Genomic DNA, 26,520 nt, shown 5'->3' on the forward strand with positions numbered 1-26,520 from the left:
CCATTAGCTTTTACTACAAATGATATTATGCATGATTATTACTACTGTGGTATTTTGTGAATATTCTATCAATGGATGTCCCATGAACTCATGAAAGGTCATTGACTAAGAACTGACTAGTTTTGATATTTCGTATACAACGATCTTCTACCAACTGTATCCCTTAGCTTGTCTCAAGCTGTGCTAAAACTAACTTCTTTCAGCAAGGTTCTCTACAGATCACAGTGTAATCTTTCACTCGGGAACACACATGAAATGCTGCATTTTAAATTATCTCACTTGGAAAAGTTGTGCGTTTGAATCTTTCTTGTGTCATCCGGCAGTGATATCGATTTGTGTTCACAGTGAGATCAAACGTAACATTTTCTATGCTTAGGCATTATCAGTGTGTATTTTTTTAATGCAATTCTTAACAAAAATAACGCCTTGTGAATTCCCACAACGTGGATGTGGATGTTAAACAAAATAAAATACGTTGTTTAAATTCACTTCCATTTGTCAATACGAAACTGGCACTGACCAAAACTTATGCTAAGTGATACATAGCCCTGTACGGCATTTTCGCCTAAGTTCTGATCGATGCCATCTCCCGTACTGATATGTGAAAGTGAATGAAACCAATTTATTTCATCTCGTTTAACATCGACGTTTTTATTAAATAAAATGAATTCACATGGTAGCCTTTCCTTTTAAAATGCCAACATAAACGCAATTTAGGCAAACTTTGTATTTGAGTAGAAATTACTCGTTTACTTTTCAGTGGTAATAGACGACGAGATAATTTGTCGGTTTATATATGTTACCATGGTGATATCAATGATGAACTAAATTCAAGTTCATCTGCAAGTTCCAATTTACAATAGACTGATTCCAATGGCATAGTCGTTTCCTTGGATTATTAACTAGATGTATTTGTACTACCGTATTACCACAGGTCAACACATCTGTACGTCATATGTCACTTGCCAATCTTGATTTTAATCTTAGTTTTCTTTTACGACAATACCGACATCGTTTCATTTCTTTAATCAAACAAGATATAGATAATTACCTTCATGTAACGATGCGTCACACACACACACACATACACACACACACATACATACATACATACATACATACATACATACATACATACACACATACATACACACACAGGCATACATACATACATACATACATACATACATACATACATACATACATACATACATACATACATACATACATACATACATACATACATACACACAGGCATACATACATACATACATACATACATACATACATACATACATACATACATACATACATACATACTTATTGACACCCGGAACTTCAACGACACTCATCGTTTCGACCTTGTTATTGCACACCCATCGCTTGTATCAAATTTGAAAATGTTATGTATGTTATTACATATACAATGTCGAGTACAAACTTATATTAATCTCCACAAAGTAATAAACGTGGTGGTTTGTACATAATGCGAGGAAAATGGACGCCGCCACATGATATTAACTGGACTGATAAACATATGTCATTTTGGGTCAAAGAATCTACTAAGGCTTGATCGATTATGTATATGTGTCGGCAAACTCAAAGCTCACAGGCAACGGAATTAAAGAGATAAATCTGAAAGATGAGAACTAGCATGTGTTTTATTTGTCAAAAGTGTCTACGTGATACATTTAGATATGCACGTTCACGTATACACTTTTAAAACCATATTACGTCTGCTATTATAGTCATATGACTTCGTATGTTTACTGGATAGAGTATTCACGTGGACAATATATCTATTTATGTGCAATCACCATTCCATTAACAAAACTAGTTCCTCAAATCTGACAGTTTTTTGGGTAATTTTGCACGTATACAAAACATTTATAGGATTGTGAGCTTGAATTAATACAAATAAAATCACAAGTCACACACAGAGCGTGATTATGGAGGAATAGAAAGGGAGAACAAATCCTGAAATGTAACAAATGGTCAAAGTGTCCGACTAAATAAGCAATATCTTTATGCGTATATAAATATCTATACATAGACAAACTATACCAAATATATGTATATATATACAGTATTCTATACATAATATAAATTATATTAGCTAGGAACATCGGCACGTTGCAGAAAACATTACATTTGGGATTGGGAGTAAGGCCGACTTAGAACTTTTGAACACGTTTATTAAGTCTCTGTCTGTCTGTCTGTCTGTCTGTCTGTCTGTCTGTCTGTCTGTCTGTCTGTCTGTCTGTCTGTCTGTCTGTCTGACTGACTGACTGTGTCGGTATGATTGCCTGTCTGACTGTCTCTCTGGTATGTCCGTGCCTGTCTCTGTATGTATGTATGTATGTATGTATGTATGTATGTATGTATGTATGTATGTATGTATGTATGTATGTATGTATGGAGAGAGAGATCTAAATAGAGAGAGAGAGAGAGAGAGAGAGAGAGAGAGAGAGAGAGAGAGAGAGAGAGAGAGAGAGAGAGAGAGAGAGAGAGAGAGAGAGAGAGAGAGAGAGAGAGAGAGAGACCACGAAATGTTATATGCCTGTGCATATATGGTACAAATTATACTTTGCATATATAGTATTATTGACAAGGTGTAGTGCATCGCTTCCTTTGTTTCTCAGATATCTAGCAACAAAAAGTCGGCTACTAAGGCCCAATCAAATAATATTGTGGTTCCGATTATACTCAATTTTAGAATAGATGGTATGTGATAGGTAGATTTTTTATTCTATTTTATTATATATTTTTTCTGTGTGAGTGTCTAGTTCAGGTTTTCCATTATTTTCCGAATGGTTTCTGTGTTATTAGTTTCTTCCCATCAGATGTACAGCCATTACAGATTGGAATAACAGATTTATATTGTCTTTTTAAGTTGTTGTAAGTTTTCGCGTCCACTATTTCTCGTGAGACTTCACAATCTTTGCGATTTTTTTCTAAAATATCTAAAAAAAAAATAAGTTTAGGGTCGGCAGTGAAAAACGAGGTGGGGTTGGGTAACCGGAACCAAACAATTATATTTTAGGCTTTTGTGTTTGAAGTGTTTGTGGTGGCTCCATCGCTTACATCTTTTCAAAGACACTTTTTCTTTCTAAAAAAAATTTAAGTCTTACCACATTCCCTCTCTGTGAATTTAACATATACAAAATGAGCTACGTATACCCGTTTTACGCTTCCAGTCAGCAAATAGCAACATAATAGCAATGGCAGATAAAATCACAAACATCTCATCTTACATGTATGAGTTGCGTGTTCCGTTGTCATTATCGTTGCCATAGTAAATAGAGTTTCCTGTATTTATGGTGATGGAGGCAAGGCTGTCACGAATTAACTCTGCTCTAAGGACGTCATCATCACTATTATGACAAACGAGCATTCCATGCAACATTTGACGGGGAAATATTATTTAAGGTAATAACCACTCATCATCAAACTCAATGAGCGAGAGCACAATAATACACCGAAGTATTCGTCTAAGTAACCATATTCTATCCCTTGAGTATTGATTTTAGTTAATCTTTCTTCAAATGATTCGCCATTTTTAGTTAGTGTATAGGAACAGAATCTAATGTGCTATGCTGTGATATTAGACAATTCAATGGTTTCTTTGTTTGGTAAACTGACTAAGTTCGGCTCTAGAAAAGTTAATCACACGGGCCTGTTTCTGGCGACACCACACCGCGTTCTCTAGACCTTCCAAGTTCTCACCAAAACAGTACGACTTTACCCATAAGAATCAACGAAATTTAGGGGACGATATCAGATACCTCTATGAACAGCCATTTTCAATGCAGAGAGCAGAGACCAACATGGCACCATGCCATTGGACAACAACGGTCACGGGACATTGTCATTTAGTAACAGAAGCGAATAATGTCCGAAGTACTCAACATCAATTTCTATTGAAAAATACAGCCTACAGATTAGAACACGTACCATGACATCAACATCACAAATTGTGTTTGGCCCGCACCTAGATATCAGCGCCCCATGGCCAATGAATTACGAGCTCTCAACTTATTTACTTTAATAGGTAAAATAGACCACTAAATGACATGCAATATGTAAATTTATGGTAATTTAATATTTTTCAGTGAATATATCATTGGTTGTCTGATCGACAAAACACTGCTCCAGTTACAACTTGTGTCGGTTTAAGTCTTTGTAGAAATAATTTATGATAATTAGATGTCATTCCCAATATTTTTCTTCGTTCAGCTAAGGAAAATACGAGTAACCTAAGGGGCATTTGTCACTACGAGTCGATAGACGAGTATTGACAACCCTTGGGTCACGAGTATTTTCCAGCTGAATGAAGAAAAATATTGGAAAATAATATAATTGTACATGCGCCAGTAATATGGAAGAAAAAATGGGGAAAGTAATGGTAATTTTGAGCGCTTTGACTCATATCGCGAACACAGAAAAACCAGTGACGTAGACACGCGTTGTCGTGACATAGACGAGCGTTCTCATGACAGAACGACCAGAGTATATATTCCATATTTTTGTTCAAATTGGCTCGTGCATGGAATATCATTTGTAGTACTAACAATACTAGTTGAATGTCGGACTAGTTTTGTAATTTAGCACACAGTCAGAAAAAACCAACAATCCTTAATTTAACTACAACATCTGACCCCGTAAAAGCTTTACGTAAGGCTGTCAATAAAACCTGGTAAAAAACCGACGACATGATAATTGTGATGTAAGTGAAATGAACCAAAAAAGACACTGGAGTTGTTTAATTAATTTTGAATTAATCTAATTGATGATATATCTTGTATAAATTGAATTTAAAGTAATTGAATTGAACAGAATAGACACAGTTGCAAAGTGAATCGAAAGTGGTTAGGAAAGAGCCAAAACTTCAATTTTATATATTGTTTTGGGTATAAACTTTGAATTCGAAAATGGTGTGTTTGAGAGAAACATACATATATACATACATACATACATACATACATACATACATACATATACGTACGTATGTGCGTGCGTGCATACATACATACATACATACATACATACATACATACATACATACATACATACGTACATACATATATACTTACGTACGTACGTACGTACATACATACATACATACATACATACAGACAGACAGACAGACAGACATACATACATACATACATACATACATACATACATACATACATTCATTCACAAAGAATAGCATTCATTTGTAATTACATATGAGCGTATAAGGCATTCAACTTTGTATTCACTTAATATTGATAACAAGTTTTAAAAACCTTGCATTTGCTGCCCCAAGGTTATGTTTACCTTCTCACACAGGAACCTACTGAAAACTACGTAGACTAACTTTAAAATCTACTGAAGTAAAGGTGAAGTAACTACTTCACAAAGGTAACATGTCGTGCCTTCCTGAAAGGAAGACTAGTTAGGTATTCCGATCGAGTCACCGGATATACTCTGCAGACAGAATATATGAACGTGTACTTTTTAGTGATGTAGAAGATTATATTTACAATTTCCTGTCGTCACCAGTCTGGTTTGAAATTAGAAGAAAAAGGCTTGTTTCTACGGCTTAACCACTGGTCCGTGTTTCCAAATGTGTCTAAACGAAATAAAAGATCCACAGAATCAGTTGAATCAGTTTTCGAATACACGTCGTGTAAATGAGTTGCCGTTATATTAGTTATAGTTGTTAAGGGACGTTCCGGGGTGTTGCGATGACGCCTTTACGGAAATGCCGTCTCTTCGCCTGCAATTTACTCTAAAGTAGATCGGAAATGAAACAGTAGCTATCACGCATGAAAGTATGAAGTCTGGCATTGGTGATGTTTTTTCGTTGTTTAGGGTTTTAATCAGAAATTTAGGATCACGTTGATGAATACTAAATGAAACCGAGGTAGACAAAGGAAGTTCTGTGGTTTCTCTGTGTTACCCAAAACACTTTTAGACATTTATTGATCACTGCAGCGTATGATTCGACATTACTTGGTAACAAGGAAAGAGCTAAGAGGTAAATGTCTCTTTTCAGTAAATGAAGTGTGAACCAGGATGAATGTCAAGTTCAGAAATGTAAAATGTAATCACACGCACTTAAATGTTAGTTTGCTTGTACGTTTAGTTTCGCTTACAAGTCCATTAGGTGATTACAAACACACACACACACACACACACAAACACACATATACATACATACATACATACATACATACATACATACATACATACATACATACATACATACATACATACAGATCATTCTACTCCTAGTGCTCTTATCAGCTGATTGTGCTCGGGAGTCTCCCCCCTCCCTCCCTCCCTCCCTCCCTCCCTCTCTCCCTCTCTCTCTCTCTCTCTCTCTCTCTCTCTCTCTCTCTCTCTCTCTCTCTCTCTCTCTCTCTCTCTCTCTCTCTCATATATATAAATATATGCATGTGTGTTTGTTAATACACAATTTAACCCTTCCAATGCCTATGTATAGTTATCACAAATCAAATATTCCGAAATTTGATAAGCAATAATGTTATAAGCTAGAGTAAATCGTCATCTCATACCACCTTTCTTTGGCAAGAAATTACTAGTGAGCTAATCACTGCTTGGCTGATTTCATGTTACGTGAATCCTGCCCTCTACGATCTATTATACATAATGTGCGTTGACAAATCCCAATTAGCCAGACATGTACTACTCGAGTACCAGATCTATGCGTTGCGAGTATCATTAGCAACTCCTGTGTCTGGTACAGTCATGAGCGTTACCAGTTCTGTCATGCGCTGTCGTGTGCAAGTAAAGGTCAAACCCCACTGCGTAATCTTCCTACGTCGACTGACTGACAGTTATATATTATGTATATAGCGTTTGATTACGTAATTATTGTTTGTGCCACCCCACCCCCGTGCACCCCACCCCACTCGTACGTCCATGCAGAGACCACGGTGACGAACAGTAAAACTTAAAAAGTCTTTACACAGAAAGATAGACAGGGAAAGGGAATTTCCTAGTATATTGTGTTGACATGTATTAACGTTTGATTAATAAATGCAATGTATCCTCTGTTTATTGTTTATTTGCATGGTGGTCTTTATGTGCGTCTTGCGTTCAATGTTTGCCGCAACTTGGTTACGCATCCAGATACATTGTACACAAAACTATATTACCAAGATGTTTTATACGTACGTTCATGCTTTCTCAGTAGTATAGCGCCACCAACATTCACGTTAACTTAAAAAGTCTTATAGTTCACTAACTGACATCTACCAATCCGACTAACGGTTGGTGTATTACCATTTGTCAGTTAGTAGATATTTACACTGGTTATGGAAATATGTTACTAGTAATTTGCCAAATAGCCTACCAGTTTGATCAAGGATATTAGCTGTGCACTAATTAATTCAAAGTTGGTAAGCTACAAAGAGACAGAGAAGACGATAATTTTGATTTAAAACTTTATCAACTAGAGATGTTATCTGATAAAAACATGAATAACATTATAAAGCTAAGAAATCGCAAAGACACCCACTATTATTTATTCGACCTGGTGTCACCAAGGTTGGTGTGTAGGGGTGATCCTAATGTTTAAAAATGTTTTTTGTTTTTTTCCATGGAAAATTTTGGTCGGTCGGTCGATTTAAAAAAGTATATAAATAAAAAATCATCTTTGAATTCATGTTTCTTTGCCTCTCCTTTTCCTCCTTTCAATCATCTTTTCATTGGATTCCTAGAAACAAGCCCTTCTCAGCTTTTCTTAGGGACCGGTCAGTTTCTCCAGCCTGGGGGGGGGGGGGGGGCGGTGGATTCTTAAATCGGGCCGACAAAAAGTCACTGACCCCCCCCCCCCCTATCTGTAAAACCCAAAACAGGCTGACCCCCCTATCACTTAATTCTAAAACATGATGACCCCCCCCCCCATATATGATATTCGCATGAGTGACAGGTATTTTTTGATCGTGACTCAGTGTGGACTGCTTGACTGTCTTGCATCTACTTTATAAGATCCCGGGTTTTTATATAGCACTATCATAATTATAATTATTGACTACCCAGGGTAAATATATTTGAAAAGGAGTTTAATAGCATCTTGACAGTGAAAGGTAGGGGGAAAGCTTTGAGAAGGGAATATGTACAGCTGTCATGGGGGGTCCTAGGGGGTCTCCCCCTAGAAGCCCAGGAGGTTTTTAACTCAAAGTCAATATTGAGACTATTCAGACATTTTTAGAAAATCATTTCCAAGCTTTACAAGACAGCACCAACATGTAAAAAGCAACTACATAAGGTTGAAATATTTTTGAAATATAGTTTGATAGGATCTTGACAGTAAGAGGTAGGGGAGATCTTGAGACTGGGATGTGTACACCTCATGGGGGGGAGGAAGGTTCCAAGGGGGTCTCCCCCTAGAACCCCTGGAGGTTTTTTCCCTCAATTTTGAGACTATTCAGACCCTTTCAGACAATAATTTCCAAGCCTTACAAGACAACACCAACATGTAAAAAACAACTACATAGGGTTGAAATACTTTTGAAATATACTTTGATAGCATCTTGACAGTAAGAGCGGAAGAGCTTGAGACTGGGATATGTCCACCTCATGCGGGGGGGGGGGGGGTCTGAGGGGGTCTCCCTCTAGAAGCCCTGGAGGAATTTTACTCTTATAGCCAATATTTACACTATTTAGACCCTTCAAGCAATAACTTAATCCATGCTTTACAAGACAGCAAGTATCAGAAACTATTCTTTATAACTTACACTAAGGGTTGAAATATGTTCTTAAAAAGTTAAATGGCATCATTATATACATGTAGTAAAGGTCAGCACATCTAATGGTAGTATCATTGGTAGGGGAGATTTGGAGATTAAGGCAATTTTAGACTATCTTGGCAAACATTTCACATCTTGAAAAGACAATATCATCTCAAATTAGAATAGGGTGAAAATATTTAAGAAAATTTTAATACCATTATGACAGTAAAAAGGTTGTTGGTGCATCTGATTGTTGGTTGAATGCATGAGTGACCTCTGGGGGTGAGGAAGTCCTTGGGGTTTTCCCCCTGGCAGATATGGAGTTTTTTGCTTGAGATACTAAGGCAATGTTTAGGTTATTCATAACCTTTGAGGTAATATTTCCAAGCTTCGAAAAGCTAACGTAAATGTACGTTTTAAATGAGTTTCCTATATCACATAAAATAGACATGTAACATTAGTATAGGGGCATTAATATATGTATAATAAAGTCACCGGTATGTTAGAGAACTTTAGGTGGATATTGTGGTTTATTGTGTTTTTGTGTGGTCATTGTGTTTTAAATTGTGATTGAAGAAAAAAATCCTTTCTACAATGGCATATAGCCTTGTCTGAAATGTGGTACATGTCAATATTTGTTCTTGTCCCTGTTTCTTACATGAATTCTTTAATATTACTTATAACTTCAAACATAACTATACATATACATATACATATACATGTATTACCTAGCTACCACACTAGTTACAGAACATGTTATGTAAATGCTTGGCTGTTTCACAATCAATGCTTTACTTATATTGCAGTTTGGGGCAAACTTGAAGGTTTCGTAATGGCAATTTTCATAGATAGTTTATAAATGAAATTAATCTAAATTGTTCTACTCGTCATGTTATTGACACTACAAATCACCACATCTCATCAGATTCCAGTTTCTGTTATACCCTAGGTATGACCACCTAAAGTTCTCTGACATACCGGTGACTATACTATACATGCAATATTAATAATGTCCCTGTACCAATTTTACGGGCCCATTTTTATGTGACATGGGAAACTCATTTAAAACTTACATTTACGTTAGCTTTTCAAAGCTGGGAAATATTACCTCAAAGGTTATGAATAACCTAAAAGTTGCCTTAATAGAAACAAAAAACCTCCCGATCTGTATAGCAATGTATAGTATAGTATAGTATAGTATAGTATACTATTATATACTATACTATACTATACTATACTATACTATACTATACTATACTATACTATACTATACTATACTATACTATACTATACTATACTATACTATACTATACAATACTATACTATACTTTACTATACTATACTATACTATACTATACTATACTATACTACTAGTATACTATACTATACTATACTATACTATACTATACTATACTATACTATACTATACTATACTATACTATACTATACTATACTATACTATACTATACTATACTATACTATACTATACATTGCCATACTATACTTTACCATACTATACTATACTATACTATACTATACTATACTATACTATACTATACTATACTATACTATACTATACTATACTATACTATACTATACTATACTATAGTATATACTATACTACATTATAGTGTAGTGTAGTGTAGTGTAGTGTAGTGTAGTATAGTATTGAGGAGTGTTGTATTTCCGTATTTGTTTGCCCAGAGTTTACTTGTATTGTTCATCAAATAGAGATGCCAGTATTATGATAGTGGACTCAGGTTACTAGTATTTATTTCTGTTTCATTATAGCCTCTTTTCGCCAGTTTCCAGGTGAAGAATTTAATGTTCTTTTGAAATTCTTTTTCGTTACTACATGTTCGTATGTATCTGATCGTTTGACCCTTAATGGACCCTTTGAAGACTGAGTTCGGGCGGCAGTATTACCTGTGTAAATATTGGAATGAGTTTTGATATCCAATACTTTGTGTTATTGGTGCCGTTGACATTTGTGGATTGTGATATGTTACTTCCGTATCTGAGCTTTCCAACGAAAATTTGAAAGTTGGATGTATTTGGTTTATTTTTTCACTCAGATTATTTAGTTCAACTTGGGTGCCACAAAATATCATGAAAACGCCACCCCTGAAATGTGTCCAGAGTGATATTTTATCCGTGTAGATTTCAATAATGCGACTTTCCAGTTCATGGAATGTCGGCTATTTCGGGTGATGCCCAAGAGCCAATGCACATGCATGTTTGTGTGTAGAATTCTCCTTTAAATTTAAATGTGTTTTTCGTGAGAATCACATAATAGTTTTAGGAGATGCACAGGTGGTGGTTTTGGAATGCTATAGTCGATTGTTTGTGTAACTGGCGAGTCAAGTGCTTCGACAACTGACTGCATTGCGCCAGACTGCAAAGTATGTGTGTACATACCACATGTAAAGTGACTAGTATCCAATTTTCAGGAACTACATACAGTAGCTTCTGATGCCATGTGATGATACACTTTGTGCAAGTGTGAGACATATCTCGCTGGACACCCACAAATGAGATCCCATTGGTCTTCAACACAACATACATTCTCTATATTAACGGATCTCATCTACGAGATGCAATAACTAAACACTGGGACGTAATAGCAGACAATGACATATGAAATCAATTATATCCAAAAAGACCAATCATAGCACAGAAGCGAAACATAAACTTAAAAGACAAATAGGTCAACACTCAATTGCAGCATTCCGAATTTAAAAATCTAGCGGAAATAAAACGAGATAATATTATAATATAGTATAGTATAGTATAGTATATAGTACAATATATAGTATATAGCACAGTCTAGTATATAGTATATTATAGTATAGTATAGTATATAGTATAGTATAGTATATAGTAAAGTATAGTATAGTATAGTATGGTATAGTAGAGTATAGTATAGTATAGTATAGTATGATATAGTATAGTATACTATATAGTACAGTATATAGTTTAGTATAGTATAGTATGGTACATAGTATAGAGCATAGTATAGTGTATAGTGTAGTCTAGTATATAGTATAGTATAGTATAGTATAGTATAGTATAGTATAGTATATAGTACAGTATAGTATAGAATAGTCTAGAATATAGTATATAGTATAGTATATAGTAAAGACAAGTATATAGTACAGTATATAGTACAGTATGTAGCATAGTCTAGTATATAGTATAATATAGTATAGAATAGTATAGTATAGTATAGTATAGTATATAGTACAGGATATAGCATAGTCTAGTATATAGTGCAGTATAGTGTAGTATAGTATAGTATAGTATAGTATAGTATAGTATAGTATAGTATAGTATAGTATAGTATAGTATAGTATAGTATAGTATAGTACAGTATAGAATAGTATAGTATATAGTAAAGAATATATTATATAGCATAGTCTAGTATATAGTATAGTATAGCATAGTACAGTATAGTATAGTATAGTATATAGTACAGAATATATTATATAGCATAGTATAGTATATAGTATAGTATAGTATAGTATAGCATAATATATTATAGCATAGTATAGTATAATATAGTATAGTATAATATATAGTACAGAATATAGTATAGTCTAGTATATAGTATAGTACAGTATTGTATAGTATATAGTATATAGTATAGTATAGTATAGCATAATATAGTATAGCATAGTATAGTATAATATAGTATAGTATAATATATAGTACAGAATATAGTATAGTCTAGTATAGTATAGTATAATACAGTATAGTATTGTATACTATACTATATAGTATAGTCTAGTCTAGTATAGTATAGTACAGTATAATATAGTATAGTATAGTACAGTAGAGTACAGTACAGTATAATATAGTATAGTACAATGTATAGTATATGGTATATAGCATAGTATAGTATATAATGTAGTCTAGTATATAGTATAGTATAGTATATAGTATAGTACAATACAGTATACTATAGTATATAGTACAGAATATAGTATATAACATAGTCTAGTATATAGCATTGTATAGTATAGTGTATAGTATAATATAGTTTATAGTATATAGTATAGTATAATATATAGTACAGTATACAGTATATAGCATAGTCTAGTATATAGTAGAGTATAGTATGGTATAGTATAGTATAGTATAGTATAGTGTAGTATATAGTACAGTATATAGCATAGTCTAGTATATAGCTTAGTATACTATAGTATAGTATGGTACATAGTATAGAGCATAGTATAGTATATACTGAGTCTAGTATATAGTATAGTATAGTATAGTATAGTATAGTATAGTATAGTATATAGTACAGTATAGTATAGTCTAGTATATAGTATAGTATAGTATATAGTATATAGTAAAGACAAGTATATAGTGCAGTATAAAGTATAGTATATATAGTACAGTATACAGCATAGTCTAGTATATAGTATAATATAGTATAGAATAGTATAGTATAGTGTAGTATATAGTCCAGTATATAGCATAGTCTAGTATATAGTGCAGTATAGTATAGTATAGTATAGTATATAGTACAGAATATATTATATATCATAGTCTAGTATATAGTGCAGTATAGTATAGTATAGTATATAGTATAGTATAGTATAGTCTAGTATAGCATAGCATAATATAGTATAGCATAGTATAGTATAATATAGTATAGTATAATATATAGTACAGAATATAGTATAGTCTAGTATATAGTATAGTACAGTATTGTATAGTATATAGTATATAGTATAGTATAGTATAGCATAATATAGTATAGCATAGTATAGTATAATATAGTATAGTATAATATATAGTACAGAATATAGTATAGTCTAGTATAGTATAGTATAATACAGTATAGTATTGTATACTATACTATATAGTATGGTATAGTATAGTACAGTATAATATAGTATAGTATAGTATATAGTACAATATATAGTATATAGCACAGTCTAGTATATAGTATAGTCTAGTATAGTATAGTATATAGTATAGTATAGTATATAGTAAAGTATAGTATAGAATAGTATAGTATAGTAGAGTATAGTATAGTATAGTATGATATAGCATAGTATACTATATAGTACAGTATATAGCTTAGTATAGTATAGTATAGTATGGTACATAGTATAGAGCATAGTATAGTATATAGTGTAGTCTAGTATTTAGTATAGTATAGTATAGTATAGTATAGTATAGTATAGTATAGTATAGTATAGTATAGTATATAGTACAGTACAGTATAGAATGGTCTAGTATATAGTATATAGTATAGTATATAGTAAAGACAAGTATATAGTACAGTATATAGTACAGTATATAGCATAGTCTAGTATATAGTATAATATAGTATAGAATAGTATAGTATAGTGTAGTATATAGTATAGTATATAGCATAGTCTAGTATATAGTGCAGTATAGTATAGTATATTATAGTATAGTATAGTATAGTATAGTATAGTATATAGTGTAGTCTAGTATATAGTATAGTATAGTATAGTATAGTAGAGTACAGTATCGTATATAATAGTCTAGTATATAGTATATAGTATAGTATATAGTATAATATAGTATAGAATAGTATAGTATAGTGTAGTATATAGTACAGTATATATCATAGTCTAGTATATAGTGCAGTATAGTATAGTATATTATAGTATAGTATAGTATAGTATTTAGTACAGAATATATTATATATCATAGTCTTGTATATAGTGCAGTATAGTATAGTATAGTATATAGTATAGTATAGTCTAGTATAGTATATCATAGCATAATATAGTATAGCATAGTATAGTATAATATAGAATAGTATAATATATAGTACAGAATATAGTCTAGTCTAGTATATAGTATAATACAGTATTGTATACTATACTATATAGTACAGTATAGTATAGTATAGTATAGTACAGTATAATATAGTATAGTACAGTAGAGTACAGTACAGTACAGAATAGTATAGTATATAGTACATAATATATTATATAGCATAGTCTAGTATATAGTATAGTATAGCATAGTACAGTATAGTATAGTATAGTATAGTATAGTATATAGTACATAATATATTATATAGCATAGTCTAGTATATAGTACAGTATAGTATAGTATAGTATAAAGTATAGTATAGTCTAGTATAGTATAGTATAGCATAATATAGCATAGCATAGTATAGTATAATATAGCATAGTATAATATAGTACAGAATATAGTATAGTCTAGTATATAGTATAGTACAGTATTGTATACTATACTATATAGTATAGTATAGTATAGTACAGTATAGTATAGTATAGTACAATGTATTGTATATAGTATATAGCATAATATAGTATATAGTGTAGTCTAGTATAGTATAGTATAGTATAGTATATAGTATATAGTATAGGATATCATAGCATAATATAATATATAGTATAGTATAATATAGTATAGTATAATATATAGTACAGAATATAGTATAGTCTAGTATAGTATAGTATAATACAGTATAGTATTGTATACTATACTATATAGTATGGTATAGTATAGTACAGTATAATATAGTATAGTATAGTATATAGTACAATATATAGTATATAGCACAGTCTATTATATAGTATAGTCTAGTATATTATAGTATATAGTGTAGTCTAGTATATAGTATAGTATAGTTTATAGTATAGTATATAGTATAGTACAGTAGAGTATAGTATAGTATATAGTACAGTATATAGTATATAGCATAGTCTAGTATATAGCATTGTATAGTATAGTGTATAGTATAATATAGTTTATAGTATATAGTATAGTATAATATATAGTACAGTATACAGTATATAGCATAGTTTAGTATATAGTAGAGTATAGCATGGTATAGTATAGTAAAGTATAGTGTAGTATATAGTACAGTATATAGCATAGTCTAGTATATAGTATAGTATAGAATAGCATAGTATATTAGAGTAGAGTATATAGTATAGTGCAGTGTAGTATATAGTATAGTATAGCATAGTATATAGTACATTAGATAGTATAGTCTAGTAAATAGTAAAGTATATAGTATATAGCGTAGTCTAGTATATATCATAGTATAGTATAGTATAGTACAGTGTATATTGTACAGTATAGTGTATAGTATAATATAGTATAGTATATAGTATAGTATAGCATAGTGTAGTATAGCATAGTACAGTATAGTATAGTATATAGTACAGAATATAGTATATAGTATAGTCTAGTATATAGCATAGTATAGTATAGTATAGTACAGTGTATATTGTATAGTATAGTGTATAGTATAATATAGTTTATCATATATAGTATATCAAAATATATAGTACAGTATACAGTATATAGCATAGTCTAGTATATAGTACAGTATAGCATAGTATAGTCTAGTATATAGTATAGTATTGTATAGTATAGTATATATTTTATAGTAAAGACAAGTATATAGTACAGTATATAGTATAGTATATAGTACACGAGTATATAGCATAGTGTAGTATATAGTATAGTATAGTATAGAATAGTATAGTATAGTGTAGTATATAGTACAGTATATGGCATAGTCTAGTATATAGTATAGTATAGAATAGTATAGTATAGAATATTAGAGTAGAGTATATAGTATAGTGTAGTGTAGTATATAGTATAGTATAGCATAGCATAGTATAGTCTAGTATAGTATAGTCTAGTATAGTATATAGTATAGCATAGTCTAGTTTAGTATATTATAGTATATAGTATATAGCATAGTTAAATACATAGTTAATAGCATAGTGTAGTGTATAGTACAGTACAGTATAGTTTAATATATAGTATATAGCATAGTATAATATATAGTATAGTATAGTATACTATAGTATACAGTATAGTATAGTATATAATATAGTATAATATAGTGTAGTATACTATATAGTACAGTGTATAGTATATATCATAGTCTACTATATAGTACAGTATAGTATAATATACCATATACTATACAATACTATCCTATGCTATAATATATACGATACACTATACTATACTATATACTCTACTATATAATATACTATATTATACTATATACTACACTTGCCTATATACTATACTATGCAACACTACACTATGCTATATTCAATATACTCTACTATACACTACTATATTATACCATACTATACTATACTAGAATATACTATCCTATACTATACTATACTATACTATACTATACTATACTATACTAATTTTATACGATACTATACTTGACTATACTATACTATACTATACTATACTAATTTTATATGATACTATGCTTGACTATATACTATATACAATAGTATAGGTATGCTATAGTATGCTATACTATAACCTACACTATACTATACTATATTCCATATACTAGTATATTATACCATACTATACTATACTATACTACACGACACTATACCATATACCATATACTCTACTATACTCTATTATACTATAGTATACTTAAGCAATAAACCACACCCTGGGGATGGTATACCACTCGGTTTTGAGCAGTGAACTATTTTGTTCACTGGTCAAAACCGAGTGGTATACCATTCCCAGGGGTGGTTTATCGCTATTATATTATACCAGTATATTGAAACTGTCGGAAACAAGATATGACGCAACATTTTCTGGTTTCATTTGTGCCCCCATCCCTGCGCGGACTATAACGTTCGTAGACGAACAGTGAGAGAACATCAAAATTTGGACACGTGCCAACTGTGCATTATCGCTCAGTTTAGACGCGCTAGTTCGATGCCTAGATCAATCAGATCTCTCGATTTGCGCCATCAATATACTGGACTGTATACTATACTATATACCACATACTCTACTATACTATAATCTATTACACTATACTATACTATACTATACTAGACTATACTAGATTATACTAGACTCTATACTATATACGATAGTGTAGGAATAGAATAATATTATAATATATTATTGTACAGTATATAGTAGAGTATATTATACAGTACTGTATGGTATAGTATGCTATACTATACACTACACTATAATATACACTATACACTATATTCCATATATTCTACTATACTATAATCTACTACACTATACTATACTATACTATACTATGCTATACTAGACTCTATACTGTATACAATAGTGTAGGTATAGAATAATATTATAGTATATTATTGTACTGTATATAGTAGAGTATATTATATAGTACTGTATGGTATAGTATGCTATACTATACACTACACTATAATATATACTATACACTATATTCCATATACTCTACTATACTCTAGTATATTATACTGTACTATACTAGACTATACTATACTTTGCTATGCTATACTATATACCATATGCTCTACTATACTCTACTATACTATACTATGCTAGACTATATATGATAGTATAGGTATAGAATAATATTATAGTATTGTATTGTACAGTATATAGTATAGTACGGTATGGTATAGTATGCTATACTATACACTAAACTATACTATATTCCACATACTCTACTATACTCTAGTATATTATACCATAATATACTATACTATACTATACTATACTATTATATACTATAATATACAATACTATACTATGATATGCTATACTATATACCATATACTATACTTTACTATATACCATACTATATGATATACTATGCTATACTATACTACACTACACTATACTATATACTCTACTATATTATACTATACTATACTATTCTATACTATATAATATACTATATTATAATATATACTACACTATACTATGTACTATACTATACTACACAAAATAACATATACTCTACTATACTATACTATGTACTATACTATACTACCAGTATACTATACTATATATTATACTATATAATGTACTATACTAGACTATATATAATATGTACTATATATTATAGTATAGGTATCGAATAATATAGTATAGTATTGTACAGTATATAGTATACTATACTATGTAGTATGGTATATAGTATAGTATATAGTATACTAGTAGTATAGAATAGTATAGTATAGTATAGTATGGTATAGTATAGTATACAGTATAATATAGTATAGTATATAGTACAGTATATAGCATAGTCTAGTATATAGTATAGTATAAAATAGTATAGTTTATGGTATATAGCATAGCATAGTATAGTATAGTATAATATAGTATAGTACATTGTACAGTACAGTGTAGTATATTATAGTATAGTATAGTGTAGTATAGTACAGTATAGTATAGTGCAGAATAGTAAAGTATAGTATATAGTATATAGCATAATAAAATACATAGTATATAGTATAGTTTAATATATAGTACAGTACATAGCATTATAGCAATATAGCATTATAGTCTGGTATATAGTACAGTATAGTATAGTATAGTTTAGTATAGTATAGTTTAGTATATACATGCAGTATAGTATAGTATACTATATAGTATAGTATAATATAGTATAGTATACTATATAGTACAGTATATAGTATAGTCTGGTATATAGTATACTATACTATATAGTAGAGTATACTATACTATATACCATATACTATACTATACACTATAATTTACTATATACCATACTATATGATATACTATACTATACTTGATTTAATACTATACTATACTACACTACACTACACTATACTATATTCCATATACTCTACTCTACTATATTATACCACACTATACTATATTATATTATACTATGCTATCATGCTATACACCATATACTATACTATATTATATAATATACTATATTATACTATATACTATACTTGACTATATACGATACTATACTATGCTATATACCATATACTATACTATACTCTACTATACACCATATACTATACTCTACTATACTACACTATACTATATACCATATACTATACGACTATATACCATATAGTATACATTACTATACTCTACTATACTATACTATACTAGACTACCATACTAGACTATATACTATATAATATAGTATAGGTATAGAATATTATAGTATAGTATTGTACAGTATATTGTATAGTACAGTATATAGTATAGTATAATATAGTATATAGTATATAGCATAGCATAGTATATAGTATATAGTCTTGTATAGTTTATAGTATAGTACCATACACTATTATAAGCCCAGTGGATGTATTTGTATTGAATAAAATGTTCACTTTGTAAGCCCACATAGGGCAAGTAAATAAATAAAACAAACTATACTATACTTTGTACTTGATCATTTTTTCATTATCATTTGTGTCAATATGACTTGAAATGATTTAAACTTTTGAAACCCTAAAATTAGTGATACTTTTATGATATAACTAAGTTGTGTTTTACTTATGAATGGTGCTCTAAATGGCCTCCAAAAGGTGTTCATTTTTCAAAAGATCTTACCATGGGAGGGGGACACCCCCTCCCACTTGTATAGCATGCACGCATGGGCATAGCATGCACTTCTCCCGACACTTTTTCAAGTTCTCTCCCTACTTTGAAACTTACTGAAACCCCTAGGTTTACAATTATGTTAATTTCATTTCTAATAATGTACTTTATAATTAGCTGAATTAATCTATAATGATAATAGTTCACTCAATGTAAGAGATATCCTAGAACTTTTGGTTACTAAAACCATGAATATTTTGCACAGCTATGAACAGACAATCATACTTCTCATAGGGTTCCTGCCTAAAGAGCTTTATATATTGCAAGAAAGAACAAGAATATTTCTTGTCAACAGATGTGGGGGGGGGGGGCAGTGTTTTTTTATTTGTCAGCAGGGGTGGGGTGAACAAAAAGTCAGCGTAAAATCTGATCGCTCCCTAAAATCAGTCTCATTCAACAACAAAAAATAAAACTGAATCAAATAAAATGAAATCATTCACCACTTACATGCTAGCTTCACTCTGTGTATAACATGTAAAATTGTCAGATATATAGAAGTCCACACTGGTTTTCTGTTCATTTTACATTTTATTACTTATTAATATTATCCATGATTTAAGTTATATGACTATATCTCTTTGCAATATCCAAAATTTTTCTAATGACAAAAGATTGTGTCTTTTAACATTCTCATTTAACAAGTGCTTGAAGTACAAATTACAAAAACACATGTGTGTTTACACCAACGAAGAGAGCCAAGAGACAAGATTAAACAAAATTCACATTTTTATACCTAATTTTCATGTCACTGATGAGATCATCATATGCTTAACACTTCTTCATCGATATACCCCAAGAGCCATTCAAATTAATTTCCAGCTCATTACTTTTGGAATTAAAGATTATTTTACCAAAAAGACACATTTTAGCCATAATTTGCATATCAATAATGGAATCATCATGTTCTGAATAATTCTTAAAGCAATAAAAAAAAATAATTGTTTGATTCCGGTTATCTGACCCTGCCTAGTTTTTCACTGCCGACCCTAACCTTTTTATTAACAAGTTCAAGAAAAAAATTGTAACATCACAAAAATTATGAAGTCTCGCAAGAATTGGTGGATGCACAAACTGACATCAATTTAAAAAGACAATATAAAACTTTTCTTCCAAAATGTAATGAATGTACATCTGATGAGAAGAAACCAAAAACAGAGAGCATATGGAGAACAATGAAAAACATAACTACCTCAGATATGAAAAAAAATATTTAGAAAAAAAGAAATATAAAATGGCATTGTAGCACAACTATTGTTTTCCAAAATACTGCCAATGGCGATGTAGCACAACTGTAGTTTTTTAAAATATTTATCCATATGCTAGTCCATTCTAAAAATAGGTGTTCATTTGTTGAATGACTATCCAGTTGCCTATCCAACCATGTTATGTTTGTCACATATGTGATTATTGGGCTGTTGCCATGGGCGGGGCCACTGTTGCTAGGGATATTTGCATACATTTTTTGAATGTTTACTAACTGCCTACCAGATGGTGTTCTTATTTAACCAAAATATACTGCCATTTGGTTGTTGCTAAGGCCATGGTCATGGTTGCTAGGGCCAATTGTGTCAAACTATTCTAAAGGAAATCTGCAGAACAACACTTCTAGAACCATCTCACCAAATTTCAGTTTCCCTGACCAAGTACTTTTTGAGATATAAATTTTTGACCAATTTACATGTTTACACCTAATTTGGATGTTACTGATGAGATCATTATATGCTTAATATTTCTTCATCTATACACCGGCAGATACATCCCTGTTAAAAGTTCAGCCCAATCTACTGAGTAGTTTTGGAATTGTAGGTTTTTAACCAAAAAGCCCTACTTTGCATATTACACATGGAAACATCATGTCATGAACAAATCTTAATTTACACACCCCTGAGAATGTTCCCACCAAATTTCAGGCCAATCAGTAGTTTTGTAGTTTAAATTCTTTGACAAAAATCACATTTTTGACCCAAAACCCATATATCTGATGTGATCATTTTCATTTGAACAATTTCACTACTAGACATCCAATATAACATGACCACCAAGTATCAAAGAAATCGGACTGCAGTTTTCGACTAAGTTGTTTACACACACACACACACACACACACACACACACACACACACACACACACACACACACACACACTCTTCATTTCAATTGTATTAAAAATGTTCAAAATAGAGCTCATGTCCTTGTGCACAACTAATTGATTTAAGATCTAAATTTCTGTTTTACTACACATAGAGTCTGAAGTTATTTTTTTTCTCTTAGAGACGAGCAAAACAACAGCTTCTTTGAATAGGACATCTGTTATGTACTGTGTAACAAACCTGTAAGAGATAAGAAAGTTAACAAAATATTAATACATTTATTGTTCAACTCTAAAACTTGCAAATATTTATGGTCAAAGTATTGGTGTAGTATATGATCATGATTTCTTTTGCTAGTTATGTTTCTGTTAAATGAGATTTGGAAAAGAGCAAAGTTTGCAAGGCTAGGTACATGTAACTCTGGTGTCCGGTCTCAGTTACATGTACATGCTAAAAATCAAAATGGCTGACATTTTTCTAACAAATTTTAGTAGTTTAGTCTAAGATGGATAGAAATAGGTAAAAAACAATGACAGTGTTATTGTAGCATGAATGAATTTGGAAAGGAGTATAGTTTGTAAGGCTAGGTAACTCTGGTGTCTGGTCTCCTAGTTACATGCTAAAAATCAAAATGGCGGACATTTTTCTATCAAATTTTAGTAGTTTAGTCTAAGATGGATAGAAATAGGTGAAAAACAGTGACAGTGTTATTGTAGCATGAATGAATTTGGAAAAGAGTATACTTTGTAAGGCTAGGTAACTCTGGTGTCTGGTCTCCTAGTTACATGCTAAAAATCAAAATGGCTGACATTTTTCTAACAAATTTTAGTAGTTTAGTCTAAGATGGATAGAAATAGTTGAAAAACAGTGACAGTGTTATTGTAGCATGATTCAATTTGGAAAGGAGTATAGTTTGTAAGGTTAGGTAACTCTGGTGTCTGGTCTCCTAGTTACATGCTAAAAATCAAAATGGCGGACATTTTTCTAATAAATTTTAATAGTTTAGTCTAAGATGGATAGAAATAGGTGAAAAACAGTGACAGTGTTATTGTAGCATGAATGAATTTGGAAAAGAGTATACTTTGTAAGGCTAGGTAACTCTGGTGTCTGGTCTCCTAGTTACATGCTAAAAATCAAAATGGCTGACATTTTTCTAACAAATTTTAGTAGTTTAGTCTAAGATGGATAGAAATAGGTAAAAAACAATGACAGTGTTATTGTAGCATGAATGAATTTGGAAAGGAGTATAGTTTGTAAGGCTAGGTAACTCTGGTGTCTGGTCTCCTAGTTACATGCTAAAAATCAAAATGGCGGACATTTTTCTATCAAATTTTAGTAGTTTAGTCTAAGATGGATAGAAATAGGTGAAAAACAGTGACAGTGTTATTGTAGCATGAATGAATTTGGAAAAGAGTATACTTTGTAAGGCTAGGTAACTCTGGTGTCTGGTCTCCTAGTTACATGCTAAAAATCAAAATGGCTGACATTTTTCTAACAAATTTTAGTAGTTTAGTCTAAGATGGATAGAAATAGTTGAAAAACAGTGACAGTGTTATTGTAGCATGATTCAATTTGGAAAGGAGTATAGTTTGTAAGGTTAGGTAACTCTGGTGTCTGGTCTCCTAGTTACATGCTAAAAATCAAAATGGCTGACATTTTTCTAACAAATTTTAGTAGTTTAGTCTAAGATGGATAGAAATAGGTAAAAAACAATGACAGTGTTATTGTAGCATGAATGAATTTGGAAAGGAGTATAGTTTGTAAGGCTAGGTAACTCTGGTGTCTGGTCTCCTAGTTACATGCTAAAAATCAAAATGGCTGACATTTTTCTAACAAATTTTAGTAGTTTAGTCTAAGATGGATAGAAATAGTTGAAAAACAGTGACAGTGTTATTGTAGCATGATTCAATTTGGAAAGGAGTATAGTTTGTAAGGTTAGGTAACTCTGGTGTCTGGTCTCCTAGTTACATGCTAAAAATCAAAATGGCGGACATTTTTCTAATAAATTTTAGTAGTTTAGTCTAAGATGGAAGAAATACGTGAAAAACAGTGACAGTGTTATTGTAGCATGATTCAATTTGGAAAGGAGTATAGTTTGTAAGGCTAGGTAACTCTGGTGTCTGGTCTCCTAGTTACATGCTAAAAATGAAAATGGCTGACATTTTTCTAACAAATTTTAGTAGTTTAGTCTAAGATGGATAGAAATAGTTGAAAAACAGTGACAGTGTTATTGTAGCATGATTCAATTTGGAAAGGAGTATAGTTTGTAAGGTTAGGTAACTCTGGTGTCTGGTCTCCTAGTTACATGCTAAAAATCAAAATGGCGGACATTTTTCTAATAAATTTTAGTAGTTTAGTCTAAGATGGATAGAAATAGGTAAAAAACAGTGACAGTGTTATTGTAGCATGAATGAATTTGGAAAAGAGTATAGTTTGTAAGGCTAGGTAACTCTGGTGTCTGGTCTCCTAGTTACATGCTAAAAATCAAAATGGCGGACATTTTTCTAACAAATTTTAGTAGTTTAGTCTAAGATGGATAGAAATAGGTGAAAAACAGTGACAGTGTTATTGTAGCATGAATGAATTTGGAAAAGAGTATACTTTGTAAGGCTAGGTAACTCTGGTGTCTGGTCTCCTAGTTACATGCTAAAAATCAAAATGGCTGACATTTTTCTAACAAATTTTAGTAGTTTAGTCTAAGATGGATAGAAATAGGTAAAAAACAATGACAGTGTTATTGTAGCATGAATGAATTTGGAAAGGAGTATAGTTTGTAAGGCTAGGTAACTCTGGTGTCTGGTCTCCTAGTTACATGCTAAAAATCAAAATGGCTGACATTTTTCTAACAAATTTTAGTAGTTTAGTCTAAGATGGATAGAAATAGTTGAAAAACAGTGACAGTGTTATTGTAGCATGATTCAATTTGGAAAGGAGTATAGTTTGTAAGGTTAGGTAACTCTGGTGTCTGGTCTCCTAGTTACATGCTAAAAATCAAAATGGCGGACATTTTTCTAATAAATTTTAGTAGTTTAGTCTAAGATGGATAGAAATACGTGAAAAACAGTGACAGTGTTATTGTAGCATGATTCAATTTGGAAAGGAGTATAGTTTGTAAGGCTAGGTAACTCTGGTGTCTGGTCTCCTAGTTACATGCTAAAAATCAAAATGGCTGACATTTTTCTAACAAATTTTAGTAGTTTAGTCTAAGATGGATAGAAATAGTTGAAAAACAGTGACAGTGTTATTGTAGCATGATTCAATTTGGAAAGGAGTATAGTTTGTAAGGTTAGGTAACTCTGGTGTCTGGTCTCCTAGTTACATGCTAAAAATCAAAATGGCGGACATTTTTCTAATAAATTTTAGTAGTTTAGTCTAAGATGGATAGAAATAGGTAAAAAACAGTGACAGTGTTATTGTAGCATGAATGAATTTGGAAAAGAGTATAGTTTGTAAGGCTAGGTAACTCTGGTGTCTGGTCTCCTAGTTACATGCTAAAAATCAAAATGGCGGACATTTTTCTAACAAATTTTAGTAGTTTAGTCTAAGATGGATAGAAATAGTTGAAAAACAGTGACAGTGTTATTGTAGCATGATTCAATTTGGAAAGGAGTATAGTTTGTAAGGTTAGGTAACTCTGGTGTCTGGTCTCCTAGTTACATGCTAAAAATCAAAATGGCGGACATTTTTCTAATAAATTTTAGTAGTTTAGTCTAAGATGGATAGAAATAGGTAAAAAACAGTGACAGTGTTATTGTAGCATGAATGAATTTGGAAAAGAGTATAGTTTGTAAGGCTAGGTAACTCTGGTGTCTGGTCTCCTAGTTACATGCTAAAAATCAAAATGGCTGACATTTTTCTATCAAATTTTAGTAGTTTAGTCTAAGATGGATAGAAATAGGTGAAAAACAGTGACAGTGTTATTGTAGCATGAATGAATTTGGAAAAGAGTATACTTTGTAAGGCTAGGTAACTCTGGTGTCTGGTCTCCTAGTTACATGCTAAAAATCAAAATGGCTGACATTTTTCTAACAAATTTTAGTAGTTTAGTCTAAGATGGATAGAAATAGTTGAAAAACAGTGACAGTGTTATTGTAGCATGATTCAATTTGGAAAGGAGTATAGTTTGTAAGGTTAGGTAACTCTGGTGTCTGGTCTCCTAGTTACATGCTAAAAATCAAAATGGCGGACATTTTTCTAATAAATTTTAGTAGTTTAGTCTAAGATGGATAGAAATACGTGAAAAACAGTGACAGTGTTATTGTAGC

Source organism: Glandiceps talaboti, chromosome 9, assembly GCF_964340395.1.
Source record: "Glandiceps talaboti chromosome 9, keGlaTala1.1, whole genome shotgun sequence".
Classification (NCBI taxonomy): Eukaryota; Metazoa; Hemichordata; class Enteropneusta; family Spengelidae; genus Glandiceps; species Glandiceps talaboti.